Source organism: Culex quinquefasciatus, chromosome 3 (assembly GCF_015732765.1).
Source record: "Culex quinquefasciatus strain JHB chromosome 3, VPISU_Cqui_1.0_pri_paternal, whole genome shotgun sequence".
NCBI lineage: Eukaryota > Metazoa > Arthropoda > Insecta > Diptera > Culicidae > Culex > Culex quinquefasciatus.
Window position 1 is genome coordinate 43254569 of NC_051863.1, and position 18784 is coordinate 43273352.

General features: G+C 35.5%; 1 protein-coding gene across 7 annotated transcripts in view; it reads right to left on the bottom strand.

Moving 5' to 3' along the window:
• Nucleotides 1-17881, bottom strand: part of LOC6048494 (adenylyl cyclase 78C) — a 169466-nt gene extending 151585 nt beyond the window's left edge. For 2 of the 7 annotated variants that reach the window (XR_005278246.1, XR_005278245.1), the window contains exons 1-2: nt 17313-17869; nt 13119-13396 (exon numbers count right to left, since the gene is read on the bottom strand). The gene's annotated coding sequence lies outside the window, so the exon portion shown is untranslated. Of the gene's footprint in view, nt 1-13118; nt 13397-17281 lie in introns of all 7 variants that reach the window. The other 5 variants (XM_038260196.1, XM_038260199.1, XM_038260198.1 and 2 more) reach the window with 5 other exon arrangements.
• Between the last annotated feature and the right edge of the window lie 903 nt (nt 17882-18784).

An 18784-nucleotide genomic window follows, 5' to 3' on the forward strand; every position in this document is an offset into this window, starting at 1 on the left:
TAAAGAGCGGATCAATGCAGCTGAAGACTGCAATGATTTTTGTCGAAATGCATCAATTATCTTATTGGACATAACATCCAAAGTGTCAACTTTGGCTAATTGATGAAGTTCACTGGTGCTGAACCAGGGAGGAAGTTTCAGAATCATTTTCAGAATTTTGTTCTGAATCCTCTGAAGTTTTTCTTCCTGGTTAAGCAACAGCTTGTCCAGATCGGCACAGCATAAAGCATGGCAGGTCTGAAAATTTGTTTATAAATTAACAGTTTATTCTTGAGACAAAGTCTAGAATTCCTGTTTATAAGTGGATACAAACATTTAATATATTTGTTACATTTAACCTGGATACTTTCAATGTGATCCTTGTAAGTAAGGTTTTTGTCAAAAGCAAGTCCAAGATATTTCACTTGATCCTCCCACTTTAAATTTACCTCATTCATCTTTATAATGTGATGACTTTTTGGTTTAAGAAAATCAGCCCTTGGTTTGTGAGGGAAAATAATAAGTTGAGTTTTGCAGCATTTGGAGTAATTTTCCATTCTTTCAAATAAGAATTGAAAATATCCAAGCTTTTGTAATCTTCTTGTGATGACACGAAGGCTTCTACCTTTGGCGGAGATGCTTGTATCATCAGCAAAAGTGATTTCTGACATCCTGGGGGCAAATCAGGCAAGTCAGAAGTAAAAATATTGTATAAAATTGGACCCAAAATGCTTCCTTGAGGGACGCCAGCACGTACAGGTAGTTGATCAGATTTGCTATTCTGATAACATACCTGCAGAGTACGATCCGTCAAATAATTTTGAATAATTTTCACGATATAAATCGGAAAATTAAACCTTTTCAATTTCGCAATCAAACCTTTATGCCAAACACTGTCAAATGCCTTTTCTATGTCTAGAAGAGCAGCGCCAGTAGAATAGCCCTCAGATTTGTTGCTTCGAATTAAATTTGAAACTCTCAACAACTGATGAGTAGTTGAATGCCCAAGGCGAAATCCAAACTGCTCATCAGCGAAAATTGAATTTTCATTAATGTGCGTCATCATTCTATTAAGAATTATTCTTTCGAATAATTTACTAATAGATGAAAGCAAACTAATGGGCCGATAGCTTGAGGCTTCAGCAGGATTTTTATCCGGTTTCAAAATCGGAACTACTTTGGCATTTTTCCAACTACTGGGAAAATATGCCAAATCAAAACATTTGTTGAAAATTTTGACCAAGCTACTTAAAGTTGCTTCTGGTAATTTTTAATTAAAATGTAAAAATGCCATCCTCACCAGGGGCTTTCATATTTTTAAATTTTTGATAATAGATTTTATTTCATTCAGATCCGTATTAAAAACTTCATCTGATGAAAATTCTTGTTCAACAATATTCTGAAATTCTATTGAAATTTGATCTTCAATAGGACTCAAAACATTCAAGTTGAAATTATGAGCACTCTCAAACTGCTGAGCAAGTTTTGAGCTTTCTCCCCATTAGTTAATAGAATATTATCACCATCTTTTAAAGAAGGGATTGGTTTTGAGGTTTCTTAAGAACCTTTGAAAGTTTCAAAAGGTTTGGAATAAGGTTTAATTTGTTCGACATCTCTTGCGAACTTTTCATTTCGCAGGAGAGTGAATCTGTGGTCAATAACCTTTTGCAAATCTTTTGAATTCGCTTCAGTGCAGGATCACGAGAACGTTGATACTGTCTTCGGCGAACATTTTTAGACGAATCAAAAGCTGAAGATCGTCATCAATAATGGGAGAATCAAATTTGACTTGGACTTTAGGAATAGCAATATTCCTAGCATCCAAAATTGCATTAGTTAAAGATTCCAAGGCTGAATCAATATCAGCTTTGGTTTCTAAAACAAAATCATGATTTAAATTATTCTCAATATGATGCTGATACCTGTCCCAATTAGCTTTGTGGTAATTAAACACAGAACTATTGGGTCTGGTAACTGCTTCATGAGAAAGTGAAAAAGTTACTGGAAGATGATCAGAATCAAAATCAGCATGAGTCACTAAAGGACCACAATACTGACTTTGATTTGTCAAAACCAAATCAATTGTTGATGGATTTCTAACAGAAGAAAAGCAAGTTGGCCCATTCGGGTATAAAACCGAATAAAGACCAGAAGTGCAATCTCTGAATAGAATTTTACCATTGGAATTTACTTTTGAATTATTCCAAGATTGGTGTTTGGCATTAAAATCACCGATGATCAAAAATCGAGATCTATGCCGAGTAAGTTTATTCAAATCCCCTTTGAAATAATTTTTATTTTCCCCAGTGCATTGGAATGGCAAATATGCAGCTGCAATCATAATTTTCCCAAAAGAAGTTTCAAGTTCAATGCCCAAACTTTCAATAACTTTTAACTTAAAGTCACGTAACGTGCTATAAGTCATACTACGGTGGATAACTATTGCAACTCCACCGCCATTTCGATTCATTCGGTTATTAGTTATAACTTTATAATCTGGATCACTTTTCAAATAAGTGCCAGTTTTTAAAAATGTTTCGGTTATAACAGCAACATGCACGTTATGAACTCGTAAAAGTTGAAAAATTCATTTTCTTTCGCTTTTAAAGAGCGAGCATTAAAATTCATAATATTGATGGAATTACTTAGATCCATGATTAAACTTCAGGGTAAGAACAACATCATTCGCAAATTTTAATCCAATCTGGATTGCTTCCATCATGGATGTAGCATTACTCATTGTTTGAATCAAACCAAACAGTGAGTTTTGCAAAAAGTCATTTTTCAAACGTAACATCGCCGAGATCAGAAGATCCCAAAGCGTTGCCAGCAGAAAAATTTTCAAATGAAATTTGAGGTACCTGCCCAATTTGAAAATTGGTAGAGGATTTAAAATTCGTGGATGAACCCGAACCCGAAACGACGTTGGCATAAGAAATACCATTGCTGTTACCTAACTTTTCCACGGTAGGGGTATTTCTAGCATTGTTCGAGTGAGACAGCACGAACGTTTGATTTAAAGATGCAGGTACAACCTGACTTTGAGAAAATTTCGGTTTGGATTTCGGCTGATGCTTAGCACGAGAATCCAAAACCTTTTTTCTGATGGGGCAATCCCAGAAATTTGATTTGTGATTTCCACCACAATTTGCACATTTAAATTGGGTGACTTCTTTCACGGGACAATTGTCCTTGTCGTGAGAAGAATCCCCGCAAACCATGCATTTTGGAACCATAGCGCAATGATCAGTACCGTGACCGAATGCCTGGCAACGCCGGCACTGGATCAGATTCTGGCCATTACCGCCATGTTTCTTAATATGTTCCCACTTTACCCGTACATGGAACAAAAACTGAACTTTGTCCAAAAGTTTCAAATTGTTGATTTCATTTCTGTTGAAATGAATCAGATAAAATTGTGAAGTCAAACCAAAGCGAGAAATATTCCCGTTTGATTTTTTCTTCATTGGTATTACTTGGGATGGGGCAAAGCCAAGCAACACCTTAAGTTCGTTTTTGATCTCATCCACCGACAAGTCGTTGGAGAGACCTTTCAGGACCGCCTTGAATGGCCGAGCATTCTTGGTCTCATACGTGTAGAAATTGTGTTTGTGGTTTTCAAATAACCAACAAAAGTTTGGTGATCTTGTAAAGATTCCGTCAACAAGCGACATTCTCCTCTTCGACCAAGCTGGAACGAAACCTTCAAATTGCAAGTTTCCTTGCAATTCTTCAGTTGCGTTCGAAAGCTGGCCAAATCGGAGACGGAAGTCACTACAATTGGCGGAGCCTTTACTCGTTTCTCGACGGCAGAAGGCTCAGTACGAGGAGAAGGATCCTTGTCAACAGTTTCGGATAAAACACCGAAACCGTTTGACAATGGAATTGGAGGATTGACGCATTTTGCAAGCAAAATTCTCTTAAAAAGATGGCTTCGTTTGTAAAATACAACAAAATTTCAGGTGGGGTTAGTCTTGAAAAGACTGTTTAGAATTTTGGAAAATAACTCAGGTAGTCTTTAAAAAGACTGTGAATTTTGTTTGAAATAACTCTGAGCTTAGGTAGTAAAAATACCGCAGCTCTAGTGTCCGTTCACCACGAAGGTTCGCAAGACACTGAGGTTTGGTGTGTTGTTTGTACTTATGGCATGGAGACGACTCCTACACCTGGAATGACTTAACGGCCTAACAACCAAGGCCGGGACCGACATTTTACTTCCTCATCCGATGGAAGGTTGGAGCAGATGAGAATCGAACCCAGAATCATCCGCTTACAAAGCGGACAGCGTAACCATTCGGCCACGCACTGCCACTGCCACTGCCAATTATTGTAAGATAAACTTAATCAAGTTTAAGTATAATCATTAACCCTAGAGTACTTTTCCAAGGCTCTAAGCAGAATGGGTTCCCTATGCTTATTAAGCAAAAATTTATGAATGGAATATTCACAAAAAAATTAACGTTTTGAGAAACCTTAACATATTTATTACTTGTTTTAGAGGCATTTGCAAAACTTAACTTATTATATGTTTAATAACATTTCTATGAATCAAAAATGTAAATATATACTTCACTTCGTCGCCGTCGTGCAAATTTGTTGTACGTGCATTTTGGGCCAAATTGTGTTAACTTTTAGACCTTCACCGATCCCCAAAATTCGATTTCAATCCTGAGATATTCAATAAAAACCAAAAAAACTCCGTGCATTGTTGTTACTTTTCAATCTTGTCATGCTATCTTGACACAGTCTGAAAATTGACGTAAGTGCGACAATTGGCCAAAGGGATTTCAAGTCAGAACGCGTTTGACACAAGTACGACCTCGACTACCGTAAACTTTTTCAATTACAACTTGGGACTCCGGCAACCGAACAAAACGCGTTTGTTATTGTTTACATTGCGTGCTCTCGTTTTTGTTTAGTCAAGGTCAAACTTTAAAACGTGTTTTTCTCGGAACGTCAAAAAGTGACGAACGACAAGATAGCAGGACAGCGTCGACTTGTAAAACAAACCTTGCTTGGGAGAAACCTTGAATACAATTAAAACAAGCTAACTTTCTCAGAAATAAGTCTCACTTAAAGCTGATAGTCCCAACCGCTGAACGGTGGGGACGCCCGCGGTTTAGTTCTGCCTCATTGACTCGATCCCTCAAACTACCGCGCGTCTCCACGGTTTTAATTTATTCGGCTGCAATATCGCCAACCACGAGCCAACCGTTCAAGTCTGCAGCAGGGACAGTAGACGAGATTCGGCAGACATTTGTCGCCGCCACCGGATGGAGGAGAGATAGACAATAAAGAAAAGCTTCTGGGACGAAATGGAGACAAGACGCGGGATGGGGTCGGGGAAGCCCCATTTAAGCAACATTAAAGGAAAAGGAAAAGTTTTGTTTTCTTCCCCTCTCCGCTTCTTTTTTTTTGGGGCTTGAGTGAGACTGATTCGACGATGTTTTTAAAGGGATGGTGTTATTTTTGGAAGCGACTGAAAGGCATCATTTGTGTTTGGGTCTATTTTTGTACTTCCTTTGCTGTTGATACATTGGGAAGTTTGCTCGAGAACCATCATGGAAACATTTTTGATAATTTGGGAAAGTTAAAAGAATAAGTGTAGTTAAAAAAGCTCAACAAGTTTATAATTTTCTTTCAGCAACTTAATTTCGTGTTTTGAATTGACCATGGTTGGTGCAAACAAATCGTATAGGGGAGTGTGGGGTAATTTGGACACCCTAAGGAAATTGCTCTGCCACGGGCTGTATGGATACACTAAAACCCCCGATTACGCTCAGGTGTTACGCTTTGTATTTCGTCGATTTCTCTGAAACGACGCAACATTTTTGAAATCTTTTTAAAGCAATTCATACGTCTTGTGCAGATCTACAAATTGATTTCAAAAGATTGTAGAAACATTACACTGTTTTCGAGAAATCAACCTAACAAAAAGCGTAACGCCTGAGCGTAATCGGGGGTTTTAGTGTATTTTAACATTCCTTTAAAATGGATGACACCAGTGGATAATAGAGACCATATTTGATGGAAAAATGTCATTCATTTCGATAAATTTTGATGAAAAACCCATTTTTATCGCAAAAATTAAAAGGTGTCCAAATTACCCCCACATTTTTGTGTGGGGGTAATATGAACACCCCTACGGGGTAATTTGGACATGCCTTGTGGGGTAATATGGACATACCTTGTGGGGTAATGTGAACACCTTTTGTGGGGTAATTTGGACACAAGTTGAAGAATAAGTTTAACATTTGATTTTTTGAGCATGTTTTTTATCCTTCAACCTGGTTTTGTAATTGCTTTATATTTTGAAGTGTTGTTTTGCTCACAATAATTCATCAAAGGTTTAAACAATGATTTTGTGATAGAACTATAATTCAATAGGAAGATAACAAATAGTTCAGTATAGTACACCCAAAGGAAAAATATATCTCAAAATCTGCAACATTGGATTTGCTGCAGAAAATGTCATATTTTATAACATTTTTTGCAGCAAGCCCGTAGATCATTTTTGCCCGCGTGTAAAAATTTCAGCGATCTGCAGTTCTCACCAACACATATAAAGCTGGCCCGTCCCCGAGCAACACTCCAAAGAGAAGCATATGTTGGTGCTCTTTCACTCACTTTTCATCAAGCGTCGATGGCGCGGTGGTAGCGTGTTGGATCAATAAACAAGAAGTTGGTGGTTCAATCCTCGTTCTGCTAAGTGTTTTTTTTTGTGAAATACAACCAAAAAGCCGTCGGTAATGTCGATAATTGTCGGTAACGGGCAAAAATGTCATACTCCTATATCGCAAAAAATGCATGAGGACAGATTTCATGCAGATTCTGATATACTTTCATGCCGCCATGCATCACAATCATGCGACTGCTAGTTGGGTGTATACATAATTTAATCATTAATACTGAAATGATTTAAACATTGATTCTGGATTAGGCACAAGTATAGTTTTTAGTGATTAAGGTAACGTTTATGTTTATATAAATCAATCTTTATATAGAATTTATTAGCCTGAAAATATCATTTATTTTTAAATTTTTCATTCTGTAGCCCTTCAAATTTAAATATTATTGTAAACCAGCATAGAAATTAGAAATGTCAAAGAAATTAATTAAAAGCAACCAACATTAGAGTCTTGTTGAACGCCAAATGTACAGTAATCAGATTTTCATCAATTCGAATATTGGAATAAATTTATCTAAATTAAAAAATAGGGGTTTTGTGAAAGTGCTCATTGCTCACATTCCTTTTTGATTGTTTTGACATATAAAATTCCCCTAAATTTATCTAAAGACCGGCCCGTGGCTTAATGGCTACGGCTCCCGCCTCATAAGCGGAAGGTTCCGAGTTCGCTTCTCGACCGGTCTCCTTGAAATTATTCGACTATAATTGAACTTTGAATATGAACAAAAAACGCATGGAATCAGGTGGGATTCGAACTCACACCTATGGATTGGTAGTCAGATGCTCTAGCCACTCGGCCACCGAGGGGTTGACACCCCTTGAGTGAATTAATCCGTAGTGGTGAAATAATGTCACAAGGTAATTTACTATATAATACAACAATGCCTTCCCCAAACGATTCCCCTACACACACTACACACCATATTCTATAAATAACTCGAAGTGGTTGGTACGGTATGTCCTCACTTCTTCTTCTTCCCCTGATGATTCCATGAAATGTGGGTTCCGTTCATAGAATCTGTCTCTTGCGGTTAATGCAACGCAGTAGGCCGGGCCGCTGTAGTGAGTGTAATACATTTCGGGGGTTCTCGAAAGTACTGCAATCATTAATAATGACAAGAAAGAACTTGAGGCGTAATCTAACCATAAGTTCTTCCCGGATGCTTTCTTCGGACTGGCTGCGCTTGTGTTCGATTAGATTAGATTAGATTAGATTAAATTCCCCTAAATTTATCTAAATCCCATTAAAAACTCATCCTACCATGAAAGTTACTTTTTTGTTGCCTGACAGGTAGACTTTCAGGTATGTCCAAATTACCCCACAAGCCATTCAAATTACCCCCATAGCATATTCTATCAAAAATTGCAATTTATGATGATAAAAATGGATAAAATGCACAATTTTTATACGTACATATCTCAGGCATCGTCCAAGCAATCCTCTTAAACAAAAAATGTCCACTTTTTTGCCAAATAACCCCTGCAAAACCTTATTTTCTAACCTTCAAATATTAGAATTTAAGGCAGTGCCAACCGGCCTTTGGAATTTTTTACATATTATACCAAAACTACTTAACCTATTCCAACTTTTTTGGTTTGTCCATACTCCTAGGCCATTACAAGTACTAGCCTTATCACTTAAATTGCCGTTTTCACTTTATATCCGAAGAAAACGTGATTTTTAAAGGGGTGTTCAAATTACCCCCACTGTCCATATTACCCCAAACTCCCCTACTGTTTTGGATTGTTACGGAAAAAAGGTTACATTGGGTCTGGGTATCAGCATTTTAGAGAGTGGAAAATGTTTATTTCAAACCCTTAAAAGAGGTTCAAAATATGAAAGTGTGAGCTTTTATAAGCTCTTCAAAATTTGGCCAATATACATGTAATTATCCGTTTAAAAGCATTTTATAATTAAAATCAAATTACAATCTTCACGAAATTAATTATTCTTGCAATAAATTCAATTACTTATCAAAAACCTCTCCAACAAATCTTCCCCAGACTTCCAAACTCACAGTATAAAACTTTGCGATCGACAACCTGCAGTGCAGCAAACGCTAAATGATGGGATTACATTTCCCGGTTTCCCACGAAAGGCAGAACTTTTTCCGCACCAAAGTCAGTCGAATGAAAACAACCCCCCAAAGTCCATTAAAAAGTGTTTGCGAAAAGAATTTTAATTATGCCCCGGAAAATAAAGTGTGCTCCCTCCCAGAGTGTGGTTGGTCCTCGTTTTGGAACGCCCCCCTTCTCCCTGAAACACAAAACCATCCCATCATCTTTCGAAAAGGACAGAGCAGACTGAAAAGGTGAATAAAGAATCTGAGAATGAAAAAAATGTTCTTCACTCAAAAAAAAAAATGCGAAAACGAAGTTGAAATACCTACTTAATTAATTCAAGGACCAAATAAGGACGACGTGCTCGACGTCATCGTCACCGATCCAGGAAGAGCTGTAAGTAGCTCAAAGTTGCGAACATAAAAGCTGAAAAAGTAAGAAGAAAAAAAAAGTTTTCTTCCATGGGGCAGGGCAGACTTGCAAACGATTATTAAATTTGTTCATTGTTTCGGCGCGGTCAAGGTGCACGAAGGATGGCTGTAAATTAGTCCAAACGTGAAATGTGCCAGAAAGGACAAATTGTGAGGTTTCGGAAGGGAGTTTGGAACAACTTTTGATGGAATTTATTTTGAGCTGCACGGTGTCAACCTAAGTAAATGTTTAGTGGAATTAGTCAAAACTAATATGCCTTCTCAATAATATATGGTCGCTATCGTGCTATCTTGTCGCACGTGCCATTTGGTCAACATTGAGTTGAGAACGCCATTTTGTGCAGCTCACAATGCCTCACATTTTTAACCTTCACAGATCCCCACAATTCGATTTAAATTCTGAGATAATCAATAAAAAAAACCGAAAAACTCCGTCCCGAGCATGGGTAAATAACAAAGGAAATGTGTACACCCAAAATTCAGAGTCGAGATAATCGTTCTCTCAAAATTTATTGAGGGCTCAGTGCCAAAATCGATAGAATAATGGTACCAACTCACACCATCATAACAAATGAGTTCATTCGTTAGTTGAATCAATAAATCTCCAACAAGTGTCATACATCGACTTCTGACTTCTCCTTGGTCACCAAGCGTGGTGGCCGAGGCAGCTAAGTCATTGGATTGGTTTATCAAAGGACTCTGGTTCGATTCCCGTTGTCGACACTTTTGGTTTTTTGTTTGACGGATGAACTTTTTTTGCAAATGAACCTCGAGAGAATAGTTCTATCGCCCATCTCGAGCTGTGTTCTCTGCGTCCGTGAATGGTACCACTATTCTCTCGACTCGAGACCATCATTCTCTCGGACTAGCGCTGCCAGTTTTGGGTGTAATAATACACTCAAACCCCGATGATTTGACACCAAATATTGTCAAACGAACGGGGTCTCTTTCTGTTTGACAACCCTATTACACGGAGTTCACACACACTATCAAACGTTTGTTTTGATAATGTGCGTGAGCGCCGTGTAAAAAGTGACTTTTAAGTTTGACTTTGACCAAACAATGGGGTACAATCAAAGTATGGCCCGCGGGCCAAACGTGGCCCGCGAGGTGATTTTTTGTGGCCCGCGGACCCCTTTTGAATGATCACGTAAAATAGCCCGTTGACCTCTTGTTAAGTGATTTTATGCTTTTTTTAAATTAAGGTTTATTTTAAACATTTTTATGCTTATCTTTTATATTTTTTGTTAATAAAAAAGCTAATGACTTATCAGTATTTTCATCCCCATGTTAGGACACACATATTTTGTCAAAAAATCCTTTTAATTAAAACAATTTCACACGGTTCAATGTGAGTGAAACTAATAAATATCGTGAAAACTTTCATCAAACATTTTTGAAAATATTTATAAAACGTTCAAATTTGACTTAGGTAGAATCCTGTAATTGTTCTAAAAATATAAGTATTCTAGATTAATTTGAAAGTCATAATGACCCTTTTATGAACTGACCCTCAAACTAACTTGGAAACCGGGATTCGAGCTCATGACAGTTAGATAAAGAATCTGATTGACTACCATCTGATTCAGGTAGACACAATGTTGAAATCGGAGGATCGAGGCAATTGCAAATATTTTACAAAGCCTCCCCTCCCCGATTATTAAAAATTGGCTCAAAAAACAAGGAGCAAAAATATTTATAAAAAATCGAAAAATCAATGGAAACTTAGGTACGATCAGCTGAAATCATTTAAAAATGATTTCCTCTTCGTTCAGAATCATTTGAGTATGTTCGGGTTTATTAACAATGAATTTTATTTTTGTTAATTTTCGATGAATCAATGTTTTTTCGCAAAAAAAAATTCTTCGTCGAATCTTATTTTTTTTTTTTGAAAATAATGATTACAGTTTTACTTTACGGTTGCTTAAAACATTTTCTATCATTGAAATTCTAGCATTAAAAGATTTTTCATTAGTCACACTCGATTTAAAGATAAAATTACCCCGTTACATAAATTGAACAGTTTACATGTCACCACTTTGAAATATAAATACAAAACTATTATTTGTAATTACCGAAAATGTTCAAAAAATAAATAAAAACTCAACTCATAGATGTATTTTCCAGTCTTTCAAATAAAAATTATTTGGTAAATCTGGCCCGCAAGCTCAATTGAGCTTTAAATTTGGCCCGGCCTACAAAAACTTTGAGCACCCCTGAGTGTACCTTTCTCTGGTTTCACTACCAAATTTTGGTATTTCTGGACCCTTCAAAATTTGTCTTAAGGATAATGCAAGAGCAAAATTTGGTATCATACCAATTTGAGGTATTGGTTTGATAAAGCAAAATTGCAGAATTTGTCAATGGTTGGACACCACATTTTGGTATTCTTTTAGTATTACTGTATTTTATCAAATTCCTTCGAAACTATGGGAAAATTTTGACAAAATAATTAATTTTGCTCTAAGACGATGTCTCAAAGCGAATGCGAAAGCGAAAAAATTAAAAAGTTTAAACATTGAATTTACGAGCCAAGGTTTCAACATTTGAATGAACAAAGTGTTTAAAAATGCTTTTACACCTGCCCAGTTGTTTTACAATCATTAATTTTCAAAATACCTAAGTATTGTAAAAAAAAAAAATGTTTGCAAAAAAAAATTGCGGTACATTGGAATTTTATAAAAATTCAAAATACTTTTAATCCAGCCCAAACATGCTAAATGTGATTATAAATGCAGAAAAATGCGTTATAGATTGTTTTTAGTTGATTTGACTTCTATTTTCATTAAAATTTTGAAGATTTTTTAAAAAGTATTGTTTTTTTGCCTCCTGATTTTTCGGACCAATTCTGAAGGGGGGCGTAGTAAACTTTGAAAAATATTTGCAACGTCCTTAAGAATCCCAAAAAAGGTGGAACGGTAAATTCAACTCGCTGGTTATCGGGCATAACTCAACCAACCGGGACGATTATTGTTTCCAGTGATTTGTAAGAATGTCTAGATGATCTTAAAATTTTGCAGAACTTAATTTGAACAAATCTGTAATTTCTGCGACCGAAAACATCGTTCCACCTTGTTTAAAACGACTGTATCCGCGGAATTTTCGGCGATTTTTTTTTACACGTGAAAAAAAAATGGAACGATGTTTTTGATCGCAAAAATTACAGATTTGATCAAATTAAGTTCTGCAAAGTTCTAAAATCATCTAGACATCCTAACAAATCACTGGAAAGAAGAATCATCTTAATTGGTTGAGTTATGCCCGAGAACCATTGAGTTGAAGTTACCGTTCCAACTTTTTTGGAGCCTTGGGCGTTGGAATGTTAATTAAAAATAAAAGGTTGTCACTCACTCCATTAAACTGCTCTACTTAAACATGAGCAAACAATATCCTTTTTCTATTAATAAAATGTTAGACAAAATCAATAGTAATATCAATTTAATTTTGAAAAGAAAAATAAATTAAGTTGTAAAATTCTTGCAACTTTTGAAAGATTCAATCCCGGAAGGTCCCGGTGGCATTTGAGACGAGATTTGTTTGACCACGCCTTCCCTCGGATGGGAAAGTAAACGTTGGCCCGGTCTAATCTAAAGGGATAAGCCTCGATGGAGTCGCTTGTAGGCAGTTGGACTCACAATCCAAAGGGCGTCAGTTCGAATCCCGGGGTGGACACCTAGTTTCGAGTAGGAATCTAGCAATCGAGAACGCCAAGGCAATGCGGTAGAGCAAATAATTTGATTTGTTGATTCATATAAAATTTAATAAAAGCTTCAAACTGTGTGGTTTAATTTGGTACAGCTTTGTATTGTGATCAAGTGATTGAATTCTCTTCTCAGCATTTACAAATAATTTTGCATTCTATTTCGCGTTGAATATTTTTTAAATTCTTTGCAATATATTTCTTCTTGTTGCAAGGATATCTCCTAGAAAGATTAAAGTTGTCACAAAAATCCACTTACCATAAGTTTATCTGCTTGCGCGCCAAAAACAACAATTCCAAATGTTTTTCGCTGGACACAATTATGAATTCTTGTCTTATTCAACAATGTACACGATGCGAGCTGGGTCATAAAAAATCACTGCACTACCAACATCCACCCACCATGAACTTCACGAAAACAAGTTACAAACACTTGGTCTACCTAGAACGGGACTCACTTGTCCCAATCTCGGCAAATCTCGTTATACTCCTTCTCCGGTTTTTTTTTGCTCCCCAAATCACTACACTATTCACTGGCTAGAGGGGAAGAAAAAAAATGAAACTCATGCAAACACAGCACTTTGAATTACTACCGCTGCCACGAATAATTAGATTCCACCTGGGCCGACACGTTTTATGACATCTTCCTTTTTTTTTTTTTGCTTTATCTGTTTGCCTCCCCTTGCGAGGGAGGAACTTGACGCCGTCGTACTAACTTGTCGTACGTGTATTTTGGGCCAAATTGAGTTTAGAACCTTCACAAATCCCCCAAATTCGAATTCTGAGATTTTGTCACTTTGCGACAAGATAGCACGACGACGTCGAACTGTGTTCTTGTTCGACGGTTCTGCAGGTCTTTTCTCTCAGCTAACTCTCGGTGTACATTAGATGATGAACTTGGTTCTGCAAGTCGCGTTCGACGGTTCTTGCACACAGGTTTTTTCTTCTGTTTGAGTTGTTGATTTCAAACTTTGTTTAGGTTGATACGGTAAACTTAATTCTGTTTATGATAGTATAGCCTGGCCAGAACATGTAAAAACAAGAAATTATAATTTTTTGACTAGAATTTTTGATTCCTAATTAAAGCCATCCTAAAGTAGATTTATATTAAGGTCCAAGGAAGCAAAAGAATTGAATCCAATCATTCAAAATTATCTAATTCTTAGATTGATATTGAACCTATCGCAATCAGATTTTGTTTTTTGTTAATGTGTTTTGTAGAAAAATAACAAATTTTAGTCGAATTAAGTTACTTTTGAGTTTAGAAAAATTAGTTTCTTGACCTACAAAATTTCTAACAAATACGATTTTTAGTTTAGATTAAAAGCAACATATTTTATGCAAGAAGCGCTCAAAAAGCACTTTTCACCAACTACCTATTTATCCTGTTTCCTGTTTACAATACCACTGTGAATGGGCCTCCCTTACGACCAAAAAAGTCATTTTGTGTAATGGTTTTACATCCGTCTACACAAAAAATATATTTATCTAAATATTCTAAAATCTGTGATTTTTGTTGTTGCAAAAATCAAACTCTTGGTGGATTTACCAGTAATGCAGAGAATTTTAATGAAATTTCTATAATGTACTTTAGGAATCCAAATCCGATTTTGCATTTAAAAATTATTTGAGATTATTCGATCGTTTTTACACAGTCAATTCTTTTGCCACAGGGGGAATACAACACAGAAAAAAAATGATGGCAATATTCATCAGTAAATGGTGACAGATTTTGTGGCAAAATAAATGATTAATTTTACCCCAGATAATGATGAATTTTCATCAGTTTTTGATGAATATTTATCAGGTTCACATTTTTTATGTAATATTACTCAAAAAAAGTGGTAATATTCAACCTACCAAATTTTCAACATTCCAAAACTCAACTTTTTTTTCTGTGAATGCCATGAGTGTATCTTGTCTAAAATATAATTCATTTCTTTATGTCCAAAATATTGTGAATTTGATCGAAAACAAGAACTTAAAGCTTGTAAACAGGGTTATTCCAAATGTCTTAAATTCAGAGATTCTGACACAGCAAAAAAAAAGTTGATTTATGGAATGTTGAAAATTTGGTAGGTTGAATATTCCCTCTTTTTTGAGTTAGATTACATTAAAAACGTGTTAAAAATGTGAGCCTGATGAATATTCATCAAAAACTGAAGAATATTCATCAATTCCTGATGTAATATTACACATTTTTTCGCCCCAAAATCTGTCACCATTTCCTGATGAACATTGCCATCATTTTTTTCTGTGTAGATAAATTCATAGAAATCTTCTAATAAAAAAGAAACTGTTGTGATGTTTGAAGCATCTCAAGTGATTTGTGTTTTTTTTTTGTTTTTAACTCTACGGTTGAAAATGTGTTGTACTTTAAACGTTTAACGTAAGAATTAAGAAAACAAAAAAAATTAGAAGCAAAATTTAAACAAAAATGCTTTAAATATCACAAAATACTAAACACTTCATAACTGGTTTTCTAATGTAAACATATTTCTAAGAATTTATCTGAGAATCTGGTAATTTATTTAAACAATCAATTTAATCAATTTTCAAATCTTCGGTAAAATGTCATAAAGTCCAATGCTAAATTTATTTCATTTTCCTAGAAAGCAAGGGACAAAACAAAAATAATTTTCAGAGAAAAAGCTTCTGAAATCTATTGTAGATTTTCTACAATAAATACAGAATACAAACTTACATGAAAAAATGATATAAAATGGCTTCTTTCGACATAGGGAATGCTTGAAAAAAAGTTTAATTCAAATAACATAAAAATACAAAGAAAAGTTGATTTGAAGAATTACTCTTAAAAGTACATATTCAACCAAACAATAATATTATGGTGCAAAGTTTCGTGAAAAGTCTTTTGATTCTCATTAAAAAATGTTGTTAAACTTTATGTTTTCTGCAAATATATATACATATATATATGGTAAACCATAACCATATATATAATGCTTTTTTCAGAAAAAATATTTGTAATACCGTGACGTGAAACTTGTTAACCAAAACTGTATTAACCATACGTGAATTTGATTTTTTTCGAACAACGTATAAAATCGAATGTAATTTATACGATAAACCAAGAAAAAAAATCATTGTACCTTCTTTTCAAGATTTCCCTAAAAATGGAGCTGCAAAACAAAATAGGTTTGATCAGAATACGTTGCATAATGCTTATTCATGTATTTTTAATCAAATAAGGCCGTTGTAACTATTCTTCAAAGTTTATGTCGATTCCCCCCCCCCCCCCTTCCTCCCTCCCATCAAAAAAGGTCCGAAAAATTAGGTGGCAAACAACATATGCTTTTCAAAAAAACTTCAAAATGTTAATGTAAAAAGAAATTAAATCAACTGAAAACAATTTGAATTGCACTTTCCTACGTTTAAAATCATATTGAGTATGTCCGGGATCGATCAAAAATATTTGTTATTTTTGTGAAATTTTGTTGTACAATACTGCAAAAAGAGAAAAAAAGTCAATACTTTGATTTTTTGAAAACTAATGATTGTAAATTGTGTGTGTAAAATTCTTTCTAAATCATTTTTTTTTTTCATTCAAATAGTAATACCATGGCTTGTTATTTTTTTGCCTCCCCTCTCGACTTTGATAAAGTAAATTATTTTGGTAATGAAACATTCTCTGCACAACATTCTTTAATCAATTGATCTTACTGGCATTAAATAATATGTTGCTCAAATAAATAAAGCGTTTTGATATATTTGAGAAAAATCGTATTAATTAACCCGATGCTTTTCAAAGTGTTTGTCCCTCGGCTCTGGCTGAGGTCGACGGGGGCAAAAATATAACAATTGAAATTACAAGCCAGAATTTTACCATTTCAATGCAAAAACTATTGGAAATGCATTATACGCCCGTACAGTTTATATGCAAACATTGGTTTTCTAAAAAAAAAAAAGAAATATTAGACGAAGTAAAAAACACTTTTTGCTTTTTTAACATTGAAAATTCACTAAAATTTCAAAAATTATCCCAAACATGCTAAGATGAATCAAAACGCATGGGAACTTATTTATAACTGATTTTAATTGATTGCACTTAAATTTCCATTGAAAATTTGAAATATTTTTTATCATCCTAAATACTTTTTTTAAATAATAATCAAAAATCAGGTCGAAGACACAAAATAAAAAAAAAACTACAATGAAGTAAACTAAAAATTAAATGTTAAATTTGATATTTTATCTTATTTTATTTAACTTCAAAATAAGTATTCAAACTCAAAAAATTAACATCCTAATTCAAAAAGTAAACAGAATTTTTAAAGTACGATTATTTAATCACTTAAACAGCACAACAAAACACAATTAAGTCACTGTAAACGGAATGACCACATGCTTCACAAATGCGCCGGAGGAGTAATTTCTCCAGCCAAGCGGCATTCATTCACAAACCAATATTAGCCACCATTTATCATCCACCCACCACTGCTGCTGCTGCTGCTGCTGCAAAGGTCTCCTGGTCTGCTTGCCTTGTGGTAGCCACGCGCAACAATGACTAATGATCGACGTTTTGTTGGTTCAATTCGTGCAAAACAACTCCAAACAGCTCGCAAGTAATCCTTAGTTTTGACGAAATTATTCACTTGTCTTCTGAGATATTTATCTTTTTTTTTTTTTCTTCAGTTGAAGTCACACTTTTTAACACGACTTTATTCCGCACCAAACACGTGTGGCTCCGCCACTGAACTTCTTCAAGCTCTTCAAGAACCACTAGAGTGATGACGACATTACATTACCGCAAACGTTACTGAAAAAAAGTGCAACAAAATTGATCTTCAAACACTGACACAACTGGGCTCGTAAAACCGTTCAAACCCAACTCTGCCTGCAAGCCACTTGAGACCTTCTCCCCTTCTCCCACCCGAATGCCACTTGAGCCACTCCAGCGAGCACAGATGTTCCTTCCCCTTCTAAAGTCCCCAAATCGAAAGGGGGGTCCTCCTAGCAAAAAAAACAAAACACGTCCGAACGCCGCGCGCGCCAAAAGCCAACTGAAACTAAAGTCAGTCCTTCAAGTTCTGCCAGGCGGCAATAGTTTTTCCCGGAAAATGCGCGAGAATGTGTGCGCTTCTCTCGATTTCTCGCTCTCTGTTCGGAGAAGTTCTCGTGTAAGCTTGGCCCCAAAACAGATTATGCCGGCAATAACAAACAACCGAAACCGGTTGAAGCCTGCGGAAGGAAACGTGGAAATTGCGGGAAAATCAGCTGTGTGTTTGCGGAAATTGGGAGCGTAGTACACGGTTGAGAGAGCGGCAGACAGCAAGAGAGAATGGCACGTGATTTTGGAATAAAATTGGCGGGAGAAATCGAGCAACGTTGGGATTTTGCCCTAAACGTGCTGACTTTTGTGTATATTTTATTTAATTTATTTTTAGGGTAAAAAAAAAATAAAAAAAATAAATAAAAAAAATGCATTATACACTAGAACAATTGTGTTAAAAAAACAGAGTTTTAACGAAATTTAAATGTTTGCAAAAAAATCATTTTGTGATACTATAGGGGAAGGTGGGGCAAGACGACCATATGGGGCAAGAGGAACAATGGCTCGTACGGCCGTAATTTTTACAATTTTGATTATTTCCAGTATGAGGAATTGTTGCTAGCAATGCAATTAGCTGATTCTACTACCACATAACCGCCAAAACGACGTAAACGCCACGGGGCATAAGATTTAATGAAGTTTTTTACAGAACCTTTGTTTTCTTAAAATATTTGGAAAGTACAAAATAAGGCTTAGGATTCGTTTTAAGGCTCATTTTATCAAAATGCTATTTTTCCTAGATCAGTAGTGTCCCTACCAATGACTTGCACCTATTACAAAGTATGATTTAACTTTTGGTTATTTTTGTTGAGAGCTTTTAAAAAATCTTGTTCAGGTGGGGCAAGTGTACCATA